This window comes from Tyto alba, unplaced genomic scaffold (genome assembly GCF_018691265.1).
Source record: "Tyto alba isolate M040663 unplaced genomic scaffold, T.alba_DEE_v4.0 Super-Scaffold_45, whole genome shotgun sequence".
Classification (NCBI taxonomy): Eukaryota; Metazoa; Chordata; class Aves; order Strigiformes; family Tytonidae; genus Tyto; species Tyto alba.
In genome coordinates this window covers 26,441,387-26,459,498 of record NW_024881321.1, presented here as the reverse complement: position 1 = coordinate 26,459,498, position 18,112 = coordinate 26,441,387, and the positions used below count along the sequence as shown (strand labels likewise).

At 38.0% G+C, this 18,112-nt stretch overlaps 1 long non-coding RNA gene across 1 annotated transcript; it reads left to right on the top strand.

Moving 5' to 3' along the window:
• The first annotated feature begins 2,169 nt into the window (after positions 1-2,169).
• LOC122154738 lies at positions 2,170-13,665 on the top strand. The gene is made up of 3 exons (XR_006166794.1): positions 2,170-2,185; positions 7,449-7,452; positions 13,636-13,665. It is a non-coding gene; the product is annotated as an uncharacterized LOC122154738 (long non-coding RNA).
• Positions 13,666-18,112: the final 4,447 nt, after the last annotated feature.

Genomic DNA, 18,112 nt, shown 5'->3' with positions numbered 1-18,112 from the left:
TTTTATTCATGGCTTATCAGATTTACCATCATCACTTTCAGTACTTAGATAATGAAATGACTTTTGGAGTCTAGAGTTGTCTTAATTTTGTGGTCACTGAAAGATACGTACCTCTAGGGCACAATTTTGAGTTTCCCCTTGCATTTTTCCATAGAGATATTGATATAGTAATGTCAGTGTCTAGTACATAAAGTGAAATGAATCTATGTGACAATGGTTAACATATACATTTGTTTTGAATCTTCAAAAGCACTTGGCTTCCACACCCTTATGACCTGAAATGATAGATTCCACAGGTTCTTATTGTGCAAAGCAATGACACGCTACCTGCGAGGCAAAGGCAGGCTGGCTGGCTTAACCCTTCCCCTAAAACCAATGAGACCAGAACACTTCTCCAGGACTTCTGAACACCAGTGACCTGGCCTGAGCACTATCTGAAACTTTGATCTGAGGCCAAGTATTTCAGTGTCCTGAATAACAGACCGCTGAGCATATGCTCTCAGTGCAATGCATCCAGAACATTTAAAGCATACTGTATATGTTCTGGCCACCTGTGCAGCACGTAGGCAATTGCTCAAGTGCATCCCAATGTGTCAGGATAACTGTATGTGCCTTGTACATCACATACTCTCAGCTTTCCTGAAAGTAACACTCACAGAAATTAAGAGATGCATCTCTCATAGTTTGGTATAGTTACGCCTGTGTTAAAACCACCTCTCCTCTGCTAGATTGGGCATTACCATCATTTGTTTTACTGCCATGAGAAATGGTCATGCAACAAAGACTGTCATATAACCTAAAATGTGCCTTCTGTGTAGTTCACACATCTGCCAAGTTTTTCTTCTTCTCCTAAATTGAACAGTCCAAATAACTTAAATATTTCCTCCCTTGGATTTCTTTGTAGCTTTCTAAATATTTCTATAGATACTTTCTGTAAGTGTGCACTCCAAAGAGCTGTAGGAAGGTGGATTGTCATGGACTGAGATCTTGCTTTTTAGAATAAGCGCTTGAGAATATTTGTCTTGGACCCAGACCCTGATTGCTAAGAGAACTGTTTCAGTGGAGAGGTTGTGAACAGTCTAAGACAGTAAATCATTAATATATCTTGAAAGTTGTGTTAGTTTCTGAATCTATTCAGAATGAGGCCTTTTGGTGTGATAGGAGATAATTTGTGTGACAATTCATCTTCTCCCCTCAGAAAGATCCCCTGCTAGATTCACATCCAGAGCACTGCTGTAAATGTGGTGTATGCATACTGCTACCACAAGGCATGGAAGGGACAGGTAAATACTCTCTTGAGAGCAAGATGTGGATACCCACCACATGCACTATAGTGATAAGATGCTGGTTACACATATTCAACTGATGAAAGCTAATTAATGAAATGGTACATGGAAACAAGCTCTTTAAACTACTATGCTATACATAAGAGACAACTTATTTCTCACCTCACACCTCTTCCTTCTTGTGTCACTGAATTTTTTATTTTGTTTCAGTTATGACCTTTGCCGGTCACCCTAATTTTATAAAATAAGAAGGCTTTATTTACAAATCCTGTATAAGAAACTAATGTAGTCTGCAAAATGAAATGACTCTTCATAATTCCATGCTGCTTGCTTATCAAGACTTAACTATCTTGGAGCTGTCTGTGATTCTCGCCCTAGAGCATTGGTTCTAGTATTGCTGGAATGGAGGTCACATCCTGTGAGACTCTGCCCTCCATGTCCGCTTCTTTTTAAAAAGAATACAGAAGACTGTCTAGGTTTGCATTTAGTTTGTTGCTACTGCTCTTCATTATCCATGACTCCTCTGAATCACAGAATCATGAACAGCCCTGGTTGGAAGAGACCTTGAAAGATCATCTGGTCCAACCTTCCATGGAAAAGGGGGACTAAATAAGATTATTTATCGTCCTGTCCAGTTGTGTCTTGAAAACATCCAGTGATGGGGACTTCATCGCATCCCTGGGGAAGTTGTCTGAGTGATTGATTGTTGTCACTGTAAAAAAATGTCCATATTATATCAAGATGAAACCTCTTCAGGTAAAACTTTTACCCATTACCCCTTGTCCTCTCTATGTGCCTTCTTGTGAAGAGACAGTCTCCATCCTCTTTGTAGCTACTCTACTATTTGTAGTACAAAGTACTGGAAAACTGTGATAAGATCTTCCCAAGCCTTCTCTTCTGTAGGATGAAAAGATCTAACTGTTTAGTATGTATACCAAAATATGCAGTCATTGGTCTCTTGACTATTGATGACTTGCAGAGAGTAGTATACCATTTGTACTTTATACCTCTGAAAATCTCTTCGACCTATTACAGAGATACATTAACATCTCTGGAAGCACAACATCTCAGCTGACTGATTTGCACATGTTCAATCTTACCTTCATGGGGATTTTTTTTTCTTGATAATTATTCATATTATTTCATTTCTGAAGAGAATTTTCAAATGAAAATAAGCTGTCAGCTATTTTAAAATTACCATTTGTTTAATTGGATGCACTCTTTTATTCTTTTAATAGATCTACATTCTCCACAAGAATTCATTTGCCACTGATGTATTTGTATAAGACTGTCTCTTTTGTATTGACCTCTATGGTTAGCCTCAACACATTTTGATTTTTTGCTGCCTTTATCTTGTCCTCAACACCAATAATATGCATAATATTACCTGGAAATCCAGATAGAATTATTACCATTACAAGTCAATGAATACTTTCACCTTAGATAATAGTTTTTGCTGGGGAGTAAATTTAAAGATAAGTGTGTTAAGAATGCATAAATGATTTTGCCTGAAGCCTCAGCAGGTACTGAGTCACAACCCATTAATCTTTTCATATACTCCTCAGCACGAACAATTACTAACTCACTATAATGAGTCTATAAAAATAAGTCTGCTGATGTTAAATAATAAAATTTAAAACAAGCAGACAAACAAAACTTTAGAGAGTACTCAGTTAATCTTAAGTATTGCTAGCCAGAACTAAAATCAGTTCAATACATGTACACAGAATCTTACCATTAATAGGAGATAATACATTTTCCATTATGAATACTATCCCATAAGATCTAAATTGTAAATGTAAGCATAATTCATGCTGGTGATAACCAGATTTATACTGATATAATTTCATTGACAGTAGCAAGGCTACATCTGCATAAACATAGAGTAATGAAGCATTATGTTGTTCATTTTACTAACAATGGATGTAGCTATGTATACAGCCACTGGTTCAGTCATAGAAAACAAAACAATGAAAGAATCATATACAGAAAGACTATTTAATATTACAAAGTATAAGGACTACCTTGTAAAATTTCATGACAGCCATTGCTGCATTTCTGATAAAATCTAAGTCCAGTGTGGGTCAAACCCTATTCCATAAACTATTGTTGGATAATTTGGGTTCCTGCTGTTGAAAAAATAAAGTTATATACTGTGAAATGTCTGTGGATTTACAAACCTTCATGAACACTTTCTTTAATTATGTCTATAAAAAATCAGCCTCTGTCACTATTTCAAATTAGAACATAAATCTATCTACAGTAGATGTATAGCAGCAGAGGCATTGGAAAACATGTTCTGGCATTAAGGGCTGTCATTTACCCTTATGGTCTTGCAATATATTAAACTTTTGGAAAACAGGAAATTGGGTCTTGTCTTGTCTAATTTAGTCTCTTAATTGTACGTACAATAAATAGATATAGTATTGACATGAACAAGGAGTTCCAACTGCTTGGAGGCTGATGTTTCAATTCAGAGATCATGCTTATTTCAACAACTGTAACAAGCTCAGTAGCGATAGTACTCAGTGTTTAAAGGCAGCAGGAGATCCTTGAAGAAAAGCTCCATCCCTTTTTCATAAGAAAAAGAGTCAATTTATTCCTTAATGTTTATTACTTTTTCAATTATGGTAGAAAAGGCTATAACAAATAAAATGAGGACTAAACACTAATAAAGTCAAACAGTGTTTTTAGTTAAGATAAATTTATACTTCAGGCCTTTTATCTTGTCTGTGAGTTCTTGCTGTGCAGGAAAATGGAAGCTGAGTTCCAGTTCAATGAGTATTCTTCCATTATGTCTGAATTGTAATTAAACTCATATTAAAAGATTCAGTATAGCATCATAAGGCTTTAGACCAGATCTACCTTAAGGAATGAAAGATAGCTTTTTGTCTTTCATAGTTTCCTGAAGTTGTCTCTCTCCAATGATTTAGGGTTGAATATATATAGACTTTGGACTATACATTTGTCCTCCTACCTGGCACTCCTGAATGGCCCAGCTTCTGATCAAGCTTTATGAAAGACACACTGCAGGAACTACGTCTATTGCAACAGTATGAAAACTGATCATACATTTGAATGTAGATGAACTCTCCTAAAAGAGTGGGCAAGAAAAATAAGTTTATATCTTATCTATTATGGGAATAGGGAAAGGGAAGGAGAATCAAACACAATATGGATATTACTCATCCTACTCTTGCCTTGTAAAACAACTGAGACCATGTTAAGTGTTCCCGCAGAACAGAAAAAAAAAAAAAAAAAAATTCTTTCATTACTTTCACAGGAATTAGTTTAAACGGCAGCTGAGGATCAAATTTAACTCAGATGTCTACAAATTAGATATCTGAGACAATCTGTTGAGGCTTATAGAGGCCTTTATCTCAGTGTAGAGAAAAGTGTCTCCCAAGACAATTCATCTCATCTTAAGAAGCATGCATGAGATAGGTTAGAGGTCTTAGACTCTTTGGAATTGCTCTTTCCACTGGCTGTAGAAGCTTAGGGTGACCAATCTAAACATCTAAAGTTAGGTGAAATTAATTGAAACATAAATTGAAAGCCTCTGAAAACTGGTAAAATTTAATTCTTCAAAGCCAAATGTACTTACTGAAAAAAATTAGCAAGAGATTGTATTAAAACAGTGTGGTTTCTTAGGTTTCCTTTTCCTAACAATAAAGTTCTCGTTTTAGCAGTCTGGGAACATATGATTTTAATCAAATGACATATTAAGTTAGGACAGAAAAGTAATTCCCAAAAAGTTTTAAGCAAATGTCACCATTTTGCTGCTTGAATCATCTGTGATTTTTTAAGATAAAAATTATCAGAAATCATTACCCAAAGAATTTAGAACCTTTAATTCTTGCTCTGTCATTTGTGGGAATTTCAACAAGTTTCTAAGTTATTTTGGATAGATTAGGTAAATCTTATGGAATATTTCTGTTCTCTGATGACTATAAATCTTGAGATCTGATGTGTTAACATATCTGAATATGAATTGGAAACACACTTCTTGCTTGATTTATATGAAATAGCTCATTGACAGAAATATATCTGAAAACATTTGCTACAATAGAGACATAAAATTCAAAGCATTCCTGGTTTTGAACTTGCTTCAGTGAGCTGGACTAAAGCTATTTTTCCTTCCATACTTCATAAAAAAAGTAGGGAAAAGAGAAATAAGCTATGGTCCAGAATAGATGTAGTATCATGGGAAGAAACACAGCTTGACTTGTAGGTGCTGCAGCGCAAATACTGTCTGACCACTGCTCTTATTCTCCATTTTTGCTTCCATATCTTTTGAGTTCTTCACTGTAACTCAGCTGCCGCCCCAGCAACAGTTGCAGCTCCCCTCTGGGAAACTCAACCATCCAGTCTCCCCTTCCTGAATTAATGTTCTCACCATAGCAGTTTGGCATGAGGAGAGATTTTCACTTCTGTCTCCATCAGATAAGCTGAAGACTTGTCTTCAACTCCATGGGCCTCAGACAGATGACTACACACAACCTGAAGACCTCAGGCCACCCCCCAGTTAGACATGCTCCCATTCTTACTGTTTGCTGTTAGTAAATTCATGGTAGCCATACACAAGCAAACCACGGTTTAGAGGTGCCTCTTTCTTTGCATTAACCATATCACGATAACAGCTTTTCATCCCTGTGCTCTGTTATATTCTTCTATATGGGGGCTATGATGCTTAAGGAGTCACTTCAGCAATCTGATTACAGCCATGTGATTGTGTTGACAGTTTCTGTGTTGAATTTTTTTTCAGTCCCATAATTGAATTCCTTGCTGAGAAGCCACAACCTAAGAAAATCTTCAATAAAAAATAGATGAGAGGTGGACATAAGCCAGCAAGACATATAAAAGAGAGATTCAGTAACAAGAATTCGGGTTCCCATCAGCAATCTTCTCTATGTCCAGCATTTTCTTTCCCTCAGTTACAGAATGACAAACCTTCTCATCTATGGCAGTCAATCAACATTAATTGCAATGCAATATTTTGTGTACATTGGAGGTGAGACTTCAAGTCACATAGTTTTATTTTCTTTTTTCAGCCAACAAATCTTAATTTTAAAGATAAATTAAATTTTGAGATTAAAAACAACCAAGGATTTTATGCTAATACAAAATGATGCATACAAAAGTAAGTAGGACGGTAACTAATTAGTTTTATAAACCATGACTTTAAATTTTATAAGTTTATTAAACACAGAAATCAACTGGAAAGGGTTAGTTTATTTTAAAAAAATATTTATACTAATTTAGCTTCTGCCTATTCATCTATGTTTTTGCTATATTTTCCACAATATTTTCTACAAGATTTCTTTTATCTTAAGGCAGAAATAAAATCAACATTGATGGTTAATTAATAAATGTATGTATAGCATTAAGCTCATGAAATAGCGTAAGGACTGAATATAAAATCATTCAAGACATATAAACAACAAACATTTCTATATGAAATCATGTATTTCAGAAATATTTCACTTGTCAGTTGAACAGACAGCAGCTTTTAAATGCTGTATTTACTACTAATAAAGCATCTTTATTCTTCTGTCATTTTAAATTCTCTCATGAGTTGTAACTCAATACAAGAATGCACATATAAAGATCATGATGTGTCAACAATCACTCTAGTAGAATCTGGATTGGTGTTTGTAGTGGTTTGATCCGGGTTAACAGCCAACCACCACAGATCATCACAAGCAAAAGGCAGACTCGTTAGGGGAAGGAAAAAACCCATACATTTATTACAGAGAGTAGCAACATGTAACAAAGTAGGACAGTGATAAGCGTTGCCACATCTTGAGAACACCTTCCCCCCACCCCTCCCTTCTTCCCGGGCTCAGTTCTGCTCCCGATATCTCTACCTCCTCCCCCAGTGGCGCAGGGGCAGGGAATGGGGGGTGCAGTCAGTGCTGCCACTTCCTCCATCTTCGGTGGGGGGAGCTTCTGGAACTTGTTCCCCTGCTCCATCGTGGTCCCCCTCTCCCAGAAGACAGTCCTCCACAGGAGTCTCTCTCTCCCACGGCTGCAGCCCTTCCCAAGCTGCTCCGGCATGGGACACCCCCGCATGCTGCAATCCTCCCAGCGCTGAATTACAGCATCAGGGTCTACTTTTTCCCACAAGATCCCGGCCTTCTTCGGGCACAGCACTTTTCTCAGCCAGGTGAAAACAAACACAGGCCACAAATCAATGTCTGCTCCACCATAGACCTTCATGGGTGGCAGGGGGGGCCGCCCTGCCGTCTCACCACAGGATACAGGGGGGTCTCTGCTCCAGCACACCTTCCCCCTCCTTTCTTCCTCCGTTCCTCCACTGACCTTGGTGTTCATGCAGCTGCTGAACAAGTCCGACTGCCCGTCACCATGTCCCTTCTTAAATATGTTATCACAGAGGCGCAGCGGATGGGCTCAGTTTTGGTGCAGAGGTGGAGCTGACTTGGAGCTGGGGGAGCTTCGAGAAGCTTCTCACAGGGGGCTGCCCCCGCAGCCCCCTCCCCCGCCACCAAACAAAAACCCCATCACTCACTCAACCCAGGACAGTGTTTGAAAAAAAAAAAAAAAACAACTAAAATAAAGCTTACTGTTCATAAACTCACTTGTTTCAACTTTTCTACATTTTCACCAGCCATTCAACTGGTAGCTGAGTTGAAATAAGCTGATTTTCTAAGTAAACCTACTTTTAGGGAAATGAACACCAAGATGAATAAGTTAAACCTTGTATTATATGTAGTGACTCATCTCAAAATACATCATACTGGTAATTTATACATCAATTTATGCTATTTAGGAAAGTTCTTTGCCCTGCAGACAGGAAAACCTTTTTTTTTTGGTGGTGGATTTTTTTACTGTGATTTGTCAGAGAATTGTTCTAGGTCTTTCTGTATGTCACTTTCTTTTATCATACAAAATATAGGTAATATCTGTAGGTAAGAAGTTTTATGCAGATGCTAAAAGTGCACAGTAGTAACATGTTACTATCCTCAGCAAAGCTCTGTGCATGCTACTTCATTGTTGACAATGCTGTGTGAAGCAGATTGTTACTGAACTTCTAGAAGGCAGGCAAAGGCACAAGTAGAAAGAAAATTAGCAGGCCTGTATTATGCTATACAAAGCATTTTTGATAGCTGCAGAGAAACACGCCTTCACACTAAGTCCAGTCAGCTGAATAAGAAAGGGGGAAAGCATGATGCTCTTCCAGAATCAGACAACCCTGACAAAAACAGAGACAGAAATACATGTAGAAAGTCCAACCACCTCACTGAACACACTCTTCAAAATGGCTATGATTAGTGGAGATTGTGAGAAGAGACCTGGAAAATAGTTAAGAAGGTGGAAAGAAATGTCAGTCACAGTCAGCTGGTTATAATAGTACTGAAACCTGCTCATCATCTTACACAGTATCCCTCAGATTTCTTCATGGCTACAGGCTGTCCTCCCAGACACTTCTTGCTTTCTCAGCTACTGGCATAGCATTCCTATAAGTCTGCCCATACTTCCTAGCCTCCTCAAGTACAGGATCAAGTCACAGGTGCTCCTTTTCCCCAGGCTGGTTTGTCTATTAGTTGATTCACACAGATCTTCCTCCAGCTCAAAGTGACATCAAACCACTAACATTTTTTCCTCAACAGGGTCTCCAGAGCAGTGAATTCTAGTCTTTTCAATCAGCTGGTGATGCTCTTGGTGCTGCTGGCCCTGAGCTAAAAAATGTGAATAGATTAATCCTAAAATGGGCAGGGAACCTGCCTGTGAAATGGAAAGGGTAGTGCAGAGTTGGGGCATAGAAGAAACAAACAAGAACATACATTGTGGGCTAAATGTTTGAGCAGAAATAGCTCCTGATAACTCGATAATGAGGATATACGCACCTCATATGAAGCTTTTTTTTTTTTTCACAAAAGCTCAGAATCATTTTGCTGAATAAGAGAGGGAATACAAAGAGGTTAATTACTATTTCTTTTTCCAGCACAATAGGTAGAAAGGTTAGGCTGATGTTTAGGTCTTCTGATCCTCTGTCCACTGGTCACACTAGACTGCACTGGCAATGGCAAATAAAAGAGCTATACACTAATTGGTGCTTAACAGGAATGTATCCCCAGGAGCTAATTTCACTACCTTTAAACTAAGGGTAATAATAACTGCTGCTCAGTTCTGACATATGTAACAGCATTATACTTAAGAGAGATTCATTTGGCTGGTGTTATTGCGTTAAATGGTGTGTGGCCCTTGGTAAACAGATGTAAAAATTCCAGCCTTTCAGTTGGAAAATTAAAATGGAGAAATAAAGACAAAGTTAAGTGAACAGGATCTTTACTCCTGTGCCCCTATTTCTGAAGTGATATAAATACAAGATATATTTAAGCTTTGCAAATCAAGACACTCTATTAATTGGAAAAAACAATGAGTGTGGGGAATCTACTCCGTAGTGACATAAAATCTAATGCCAGCCAGCACTTACAACACCAATACAAACCTCAAAAATTTTCAGTTAACATATGCTCTCAGTATAAGCCCTGTGACAAAAGGCAAAAAAAAAAAATGAGGACATATGATGTCAACTGTCTTTTGAATATAGTAAAAATAAGTTGAAAAAACTTAGGACTAAGGTGATGAAAAAAATCCTGGTTTTATCCAGTAGCATTTGCACTTATTTTTAAAAACAGTGAGAAGGAAGAGTTTTAATTCCCTGGCTTACCCCTTTTCCCTCACCACTACTTTGACCTGAATTGCACCATGTATATGAACTGTATGGTTGTTTCTTTAGTATAGTGACTCTAAAGGATTTTTTTATAATGCCAAAGCAAGAAAGTCCAATAGAGGTAAAAGCTGAAAACCTAAAGCTTCCATAGGAAGATGCTGCAATTTGTAAATACCTTTGTTCACAGAAGTATTATGCTAATTCAATAAGCAATTCCACCAGAAATACTCTGACTTTGTAGAATCATTTTTTCCCCAATAGAAATATTCTCATCAGAGTAGAAACAACTACATCCAACATGTGGAGTTCAGATGCTGGAATTCATATATAAACAATATATTTATTTTATTGTTCTCATGATAGAAAACAACAACAGAAAAAGTCATTTTATGTGGTATTGTTAGAACAATTGAATACAAGCAGGCAGTTGGGGTCCTCTTTGAGGGCTTAGTAGGGTTTCGATAGTTGTACCTGCTTTTCAGTTTTGCAAGAACCTCGTGTAAATGTGTTTCAGCATATTCAGAGGCATTCAAAGTATGTATACTTAAGGACCAATATGATAGGAAAAAAAAATAGCCTTGATTGTAACTACATCAGTAGCCATCGTCAAGTATGGAACTTTTATTCCCTCTTCTTTGCTCTTTAGATGAATAAAGATATTTTCAGATAATTATCCCAATCCTTTCCATTGAGGAAAGAAAAAGATTAAATGAAAAAATAGCAGCCTATCCATACTTATCATTTTTACTGTGTTCAGAAATATATAAGCACTCCATCAAGCAGAAGCAGTGAAAGTAGTGTTGAAAAACAAGGATTTCTTTTCCCTGAGTCATTCTTCATTGTTCCCTTAAAAAGTTTTCTGAACAATGTGAAAATAAACTGTAAGAAATCAAATCCAGCTTTATCTAAAGAAACTGCATGATAACAGTGATGTCTTCTATGGAAAGTGTACTGTTCTAACTGCTTTGATCAGTAAAAAACCCAAACACCCTATTATTTGGTAATTATATTGTAGTAGAAAAAAAATATTTAAAGCAGCCAAATAGTTGATGCCCCAAAGACCATTCAAATTAAAATAAATGTTGTGACATCACTAAACAAATACTAGGAAAAACGTATTCTGTAATGTTGGTTTACACTCCCAACAGCTGCTCTTGAGTCTGTGGGCTGCACAGACTGTAATAAAGATATGATATATACAGTTTATCTAATAAAAAAAAGTCTCTACTAACCCTATATAAACAGAATTTGTAGTGAAACAGTCAAGTGCTCACCCTCTCCTTTAAAAAAGATGTATTAAGTCACTAAATACATTTTCTTCAGTGTTTATGATAGTATTTTCAGAAAACAAGATTGTCTCTATAGTTTGATGCAAAATTTCCTGATAACTAGATGCTCTTTTGAGACCACAGTCCTGCTGACTGGCACAAGCAGCATCTGGCCAGCTGTCAGGATTGATTTGGCTCAGTAGAAACTGGCAGCAATAACAGAATGGAGGAAGTCTGCAATTACACTAGACAATAACCCCTCCAATTCTAGTAGTTGGGAGCATAAACAAACACCCTTGACACCTAATAAAAAAGAGCTGATACAATGCTTGATTCCTGCATTAGCAAAAAAAGATTTCATATCGTTTCACCAGCACTGCATTGTCAGCACCCTACAAAATTCCTGCAGGAATAAAAAGTGGAAACCTAGAAGAAGTACATAGAGAGAAAAAAATCCCTGCACTTCCTCCATAATCCTTTTCACTAGCTGCTCTACACATAAACCTTCACATTTTATTCTGTGTCTATTAATGACTCAGATTTGCAGTGTCCTCGTAAGACATTCATTTGGAACTTTTTGGACTTTGCTTTAAGTACATGAATCCTCACAGGACAGAAAACCCAGACTTTAAAGAGAAATAAGCTGGGAGGAGTCTTTCCACTGCCTTCAGTGGGAGCTGGCACAAACGGCAGTCAGCTGGCATGTGACAGGCTCCATTGCAGTTAGTATGTGTCACTTGTGTGTTGTCAGCTCACACTGACATTAACCAGACTGCAAGGTGAGAAGATGGAAGCGGGGAGGGGGAAGAAGAACACATCTATAATACCTCTGTCTGTCATCTTACTCAGTTTTTTCTGTCTGTACTTATAGGCCATTCTATACTCTGGTATTGAGAACACCTGTATAAATAAATGGCTATTTCTTCTATAAGACTGCAAAATGCTGAGAGGATTTTAAAGAAAGAACAGAGCTCCTGCAGACAGCAGGGACATAAAATACCACCAAATTATCTTTCAGAAATCTAGCTCCACAACCCACGTTAAAGTGGACTGTTCCATGCCTAGCCAGGTTTCAGTCTGTCTCAGAGCCAATAGCAGCATAATAACCTCATTGAGAGCATGTGCTAAAGTGCAACAGACTGCAAACTTCCTCTTGTCCTACAGGAAGGGAGTACTGCTCTTTCAGTAGAAAAACTACATTTTTCGTGAGTAATGTAATGTAATCCAGAGGACATTAAATACCTTCTAGAACAAACAGAATTTTAAAACTCCTGGAAAACTTAGATAAATATGCAACTTGGATAAAGAACAAGATTTTCCCCTCTACACAGTGAGTTTATATTAAAAAAAAAAAATAGTTAGCTTTCAAACCATAGATGTTTCATGGTAGAACTATTACCCTACTATTATGTATGCAGACTGTTTTAACTTTAATAGATGTATCTCTGTTATACAAACAACCACACACCCTCATACATCTCCACTGAATGTGTAAATAACACACCAGTACATTTTTTTTTTTTTTGCTATTGAATATTGCTTTTCATTAGGACAGCTTGGACTGTTCTAAAACTCTTCCTTTGCACATATATATGCACATTCATCTTTGACAGTCACCAAGGAAGGAGGTGAACCAGCTTGCATCCTTGACGTCATGTTAGTGGAGACAGTGTGCTTTGCTGGTTCCAATGTCGTTGTCATAAAGACTTGGTGTTTTCCATGGCTAAACATGTAAACGCTTAGATACTATTCAAAACCTCATTACTTTTATTTATTGGTATTAAAAAGTCAAAGAAAAATTACTCCTGTCTTGTTTACTGCCATCTCTTACAATGCTTGTTTACTTTAGCTGCTGAAAATCTCATGGCAGGAAGCTATCGTTGCATTTCTTTCTAAGGCAATACATACTATAAGTTTAGATTGACTCTGCTAGGTATCATAACTCATGTGGAAAGTATGAATTAAAGACTTCCTCAGATTGTCAAAAATCAGTATTATCTTAAACAAATGGGACCTCTGAGCTTTCTCCAAAAAATGATTAGTAATACATGTTCAGATTACCTAAAACTGAATTTCATAACTCCTTCACAGAATCACAGAATCATTAAAAAAGTTAAGGTTGGAGGGGACCTCTGGAGGTCATCTGATCCAGTCCCTGCTGCTCGAGCAAGGCCACATAGAGACTGTTGTCCAGGGCCATGACCAGATGGCTTTTTGAATATCTCCAAAGAAAGACAGTGCTCAGGCACCCTCACAGTCAAAAGTGTTTTCTGATGTTCACATGGAACTGTTTGTGTTTCAGGTTGTGCCCATTGACTCTGGTGCTGTCACTGGGCAGCACTGAAAACATTAATAAGATCCCACTGGACCTTAGATTCTGCAGGCTGAAGAGTCCCAGATCTCTCAGTCTTTCTTCATAGAGGAAATGCTCCAGTCCCTTCACCATCATCTTCATGGCCCTTCTCTGGATGACCTCTTGTATGTCTAAGTCTCTCTTGTACTGGGGAGCCCAGAACTGGACACGGGACTCCAGGTGTGTCCTCACCAGTGCTGAGCAGAGGGGAAGGATCACCTCCTTCAGCCTGCTGGCAACACTCCTCCTGTTGCAGCCCAGGACACCATCAGCCTTCTTTGCCACAAGGACACACTGCTGGCTCACGTTCAACTTGGTGTCCAGCAGGACCCTCAGGTCCTTTTCTGCCAAGCTGCTTTCCAGCTGGTGGCCCCCAGCCTGTACTGGTGCCTGGGGTTGATCCTCCCCAGGTGTAGGACTTTGCACTTTTTGTTGTTGAACTGCATGAAGTTCCTGTCGGCCCATTTCTCCAGCCTGTCAAAGTCCCTGTGGCTGGCAACACAACCCTCTGGTGTATCAGCCACTCCTCTCAGTTTGGTGTCATCAGAAAACTTGCTGAAGGTACACTCTGCCCCATCATCCAGATGATCCTTAATATCCTCATATAGAAGATGCTATGTATTTGAAAAGCGCTGTCATAGGATTGCTGTAAATGTCATCACTGTTGCATAACTGTCTGTAAACATAAGGATCCAGTATAACATATAGACCATATGAAAAGCCCAGTAGGCTTTGAGTATATAGTTGTATTTTGAAAATTAAGATTAGTACAAAAATGTAATATGTGAATTTTAAAAATCTGAATAAATGACTTAAAGATTAACAGACAAACAAACTAGTCAACCAAAATTATATAACAGCTTGGTGTTCTGTAATCTGCTGTTGGTCTCTGGTTTTACAGAAAAAAAAAAAAATAAAGGTCTGGAAGAGGACAGAATACAATGACCTATCTTTTATGGAGTGGATTCTATTAAGCAAAGAATAAACTGTTTGTTCGCACCCTCTTAATGGATTTAAACCATTTGATCAATAGAAAAGGATAAAACTAAACCACTTAAGAAGGTATTGCATTAGTAAAATCCCTTGCACCTGTTTCTGTAACAGAGGATAAACAGAGCAGTGTTTCAGGGGGTGATTAGGAGAGCATCAGGTTGTAGGGAACAGCTTAAAGGGGACAAATTATCCTTTTCTGTACATGGAGATAAGGCAAAGAGATGCAAGGCTGATCTATACATTACAAGCTTTTACAGGCAGATTAAAAGGTTTTGAGTTTTTTTAAAGATGCCATGGGGATATCATATAACAAGATCATTAATAAAGATCTTCAACAGGATGGGACCCAGTATTGACCTCTGATGTACACGATGAGTATCTGGTGTCCAACTGTTCTTTGCACTACCAATCACCACCCTCTGGGTCTAGCCATTATGCCACATTTCAATCCATCTCACAGTCTGCTCATTCAGCCTATACATGAACAACTTCTTTATGAGGATTTTATTGGACAGTGTCAAAGGCCTAACTGAAGTCCTGGTAGACAGTATTCACTGTTCTCCCCTCATCTACCAAATCAATCACTCCATCATACAAGTTTGTTAAGTTGGTGAAGCATGACTTTCATTTAGTGAATCCTTGCTGACTGATGATTTTCCCCTTCTTAATGTGCCTGGAAATGTTTTTCAGGACTAGCTGCTTTATCACCTTCCTCTGGCTCAAGGTGTGGCTAACCAACCTGTAGTTCCCTGAGTCCTCCTTCTCGCCATTCTTGAAGACAGGGGATTACATTTGCTTTTCTGCAATCTTTGGGCAAAATATACTGTTGAACCTGCGTCTAAATAAATATGTCCTCCATATGGCCTTAAATTAATAAAATATAATTCTGAGTACGATACACTCAGACACTAAAGTATTACAAAGCTTAATGGTTTGTAAGCATCACTTTATCATAAATGAAATTTTTGTTTGGCGTGCTAATTTGCATTTCAATGTTTCTTTTGTCCCTATATTTCCAAATTATTACCAGATTTCCTTTGCAAGCAGTTCTGTGTGTCACTGAATGCATTACAAGAAATACTGAAAATAAATACACTTAGAGAGTGCTGTAGTGTCTATATATCTAGGAAAACTATCCTGTATTTAAATATTTTCGTGTTTAGAATCATAGAAAGAACAGAACAAATAAATACTCCTTGAGCAGTACAAACCAAGACTTTTTCTTTCAAACGCCAGCATGAGTTTATCAATACTTGCATGACAACAAATATTTATCAACTACACAGGAATAATTTTAAGGGTAAATTATAAGATTCATGTCTGAACAAGTAGGTTCTGAAACAATTTTCTGATCAAATTAGCAGAGACAACAAAGGCCGTTGATTTTAAAATCTAGATGCTTTTCAGATTGACTAATGTAAATGCACAGGCATATAAAGTACAGAACTCAGTGGCTCAGGATGTGTCCTCTGCTCTTATTTACCTAGACTCACGCACACAAATGACAAACAGATTTATCTTCGGATATTAGTGTTTGCAGGATCAGAGATCAGTTATTGCATAGTTCATTTTATGGGAAGTCTTCTGTCTTAACTTCAAGAATTAATTGATAATTTTATCATTGCTTGTGCATGTAGAGATTCTCTCTCATTACATTTTCTAAAATACTTTTCAAGATTCTTCCAAAACTGAAGTATATAAAAGGTTAATATAATACTTAATATGTCACCAACAACACCAAGCTGTGTGGTTTTGTCGACATGCTGGAGAGAAGAGATACCATCCAGTGGGACCTTGACAGGCTTGAGAGGTGGGCCTGTGCAAACTTCATGAAGTTCAACAAGACCAAGTACAAGGTCCTGCACATGGGTCAGGGCAATCCCAAGCACAAATACAGGCTGGACAACGCGTGGATTTAGAACAGCCCTGCGTATAAAGTCTTGGGGGTAGTAGTGGGTGGAAAACTGGGTATGAGCCAGCAACGTGCGCTCACAGCCCAGAAAGCCTACTGTATCCTGGGCTGCATCAAGAGAAGTGTGGCTAGTAGGTTGAGGGAGGTGATTCTCCCCCTCTACTCCCCTCTCATGAGACCCCACCTGCAGTGCTGTGTTCAGTTCTGGGGCCCCCGGCATAAGAAGGACATAAACCTGCTTGAGCAGGTCCAGAGGAGGCCACGAAGAAGATCAGAGGGCTGGAACACCTCTCCTATGAGGACAGGCTAAGAGAGTTGGGATTGTTCAGCCTGGAGAAGAGAAGGCTTCGGGGAGACCTTATACTGTCCTTCCAGTACTTAAAGGGGGCTACAGGAAAGATGGGGAAGGACTCTTTGTCAGGGGGTGTGATGCTAGGACAAGGGGTAATGTATTATCCAAAAACCTGTAGATTTAGATTAGATATAAGGAAGAAATTCTTCACTGTGAGGGCAGTGGGGCACTGGAGCAGGCTGCCCAGAGAAGCTGTGGCTGCCCCCTCCCTGGAAATGTTCAAGGCCAGGTTGGATGGGGCTTTGAGCAACCTGGTCTAGTGGAAGGTGTCCCTGCCCATGGCAGGCATTTTAGAACTGGATGATCTTTAAGGTCCCTTACAACTCAAACCAGTCTATGATTCTATGATTATTTTTAGCTTCACATTCCAATGAAAAAATGTCAATTTGACTGTATTCATTGTAATTTGAAACCAGATAAATAATGAATAGTTCAAGTGATAATTACCTTATTTCAATATTTACAAGAAATTGGCACTTCATCATCATCAAAGCACATTGAGAATTGTCTTATTATCTACACAAGTGCCTGGTTTCTATAAATATTGAAATTTAGTAATTATCTCTAGCACTATTTCTTCCTTATCTACTTTGCAGAATTGAGCAAATAGAAATATCATTTAGTCATTAACATTTTCCAAATACATATCTCATTTCTTTTTAATGAGATTACATAAGTAAATTGCAAAATAAAGTCAATGAAATGTAGTGAAATATCTTTGTTTCAGAGACATCCCAAAGAATGAGTTAAGACCATGTTATTCAAATATCTGGATTTAGCCTGAGTCCATTCCTAAAAGGAAAGGCCACTTCATCAACAATAAGAGAGTCTAACTGCCAAAAAGAAGCCATTGGCATATATGCATCATGAAATTAATATCTGAAGATTTTTCTCTCTAACACATGTTGGAGCCAAGATGCGTAGTGTCATACAGCCTTTTTCACTGGGTAAGGAAACTATAAAATGTTTCCCCAGGTTGTTAACCCTTGTAAGTCTATTTGGGAGATGGTAGATAGGACCAGACTTAATCTGCCTGTATGTTGAAATTGTGTTTTTCTCTAATGTTAGTCTGTAATCACAGTGATCTGTACCTCAGATAATCATTAAGAATCAATCTGTAGTAGAAATTGTATGGAGAACTTTTAAACTTTCATCCTCTATAAAACACTGTGAAAACCTAAGTAATGGCACACGTGAAAGGAATTTTGTATGGGCATTAAGGAACCATCCTTACCCTGGAGATAGGGCAC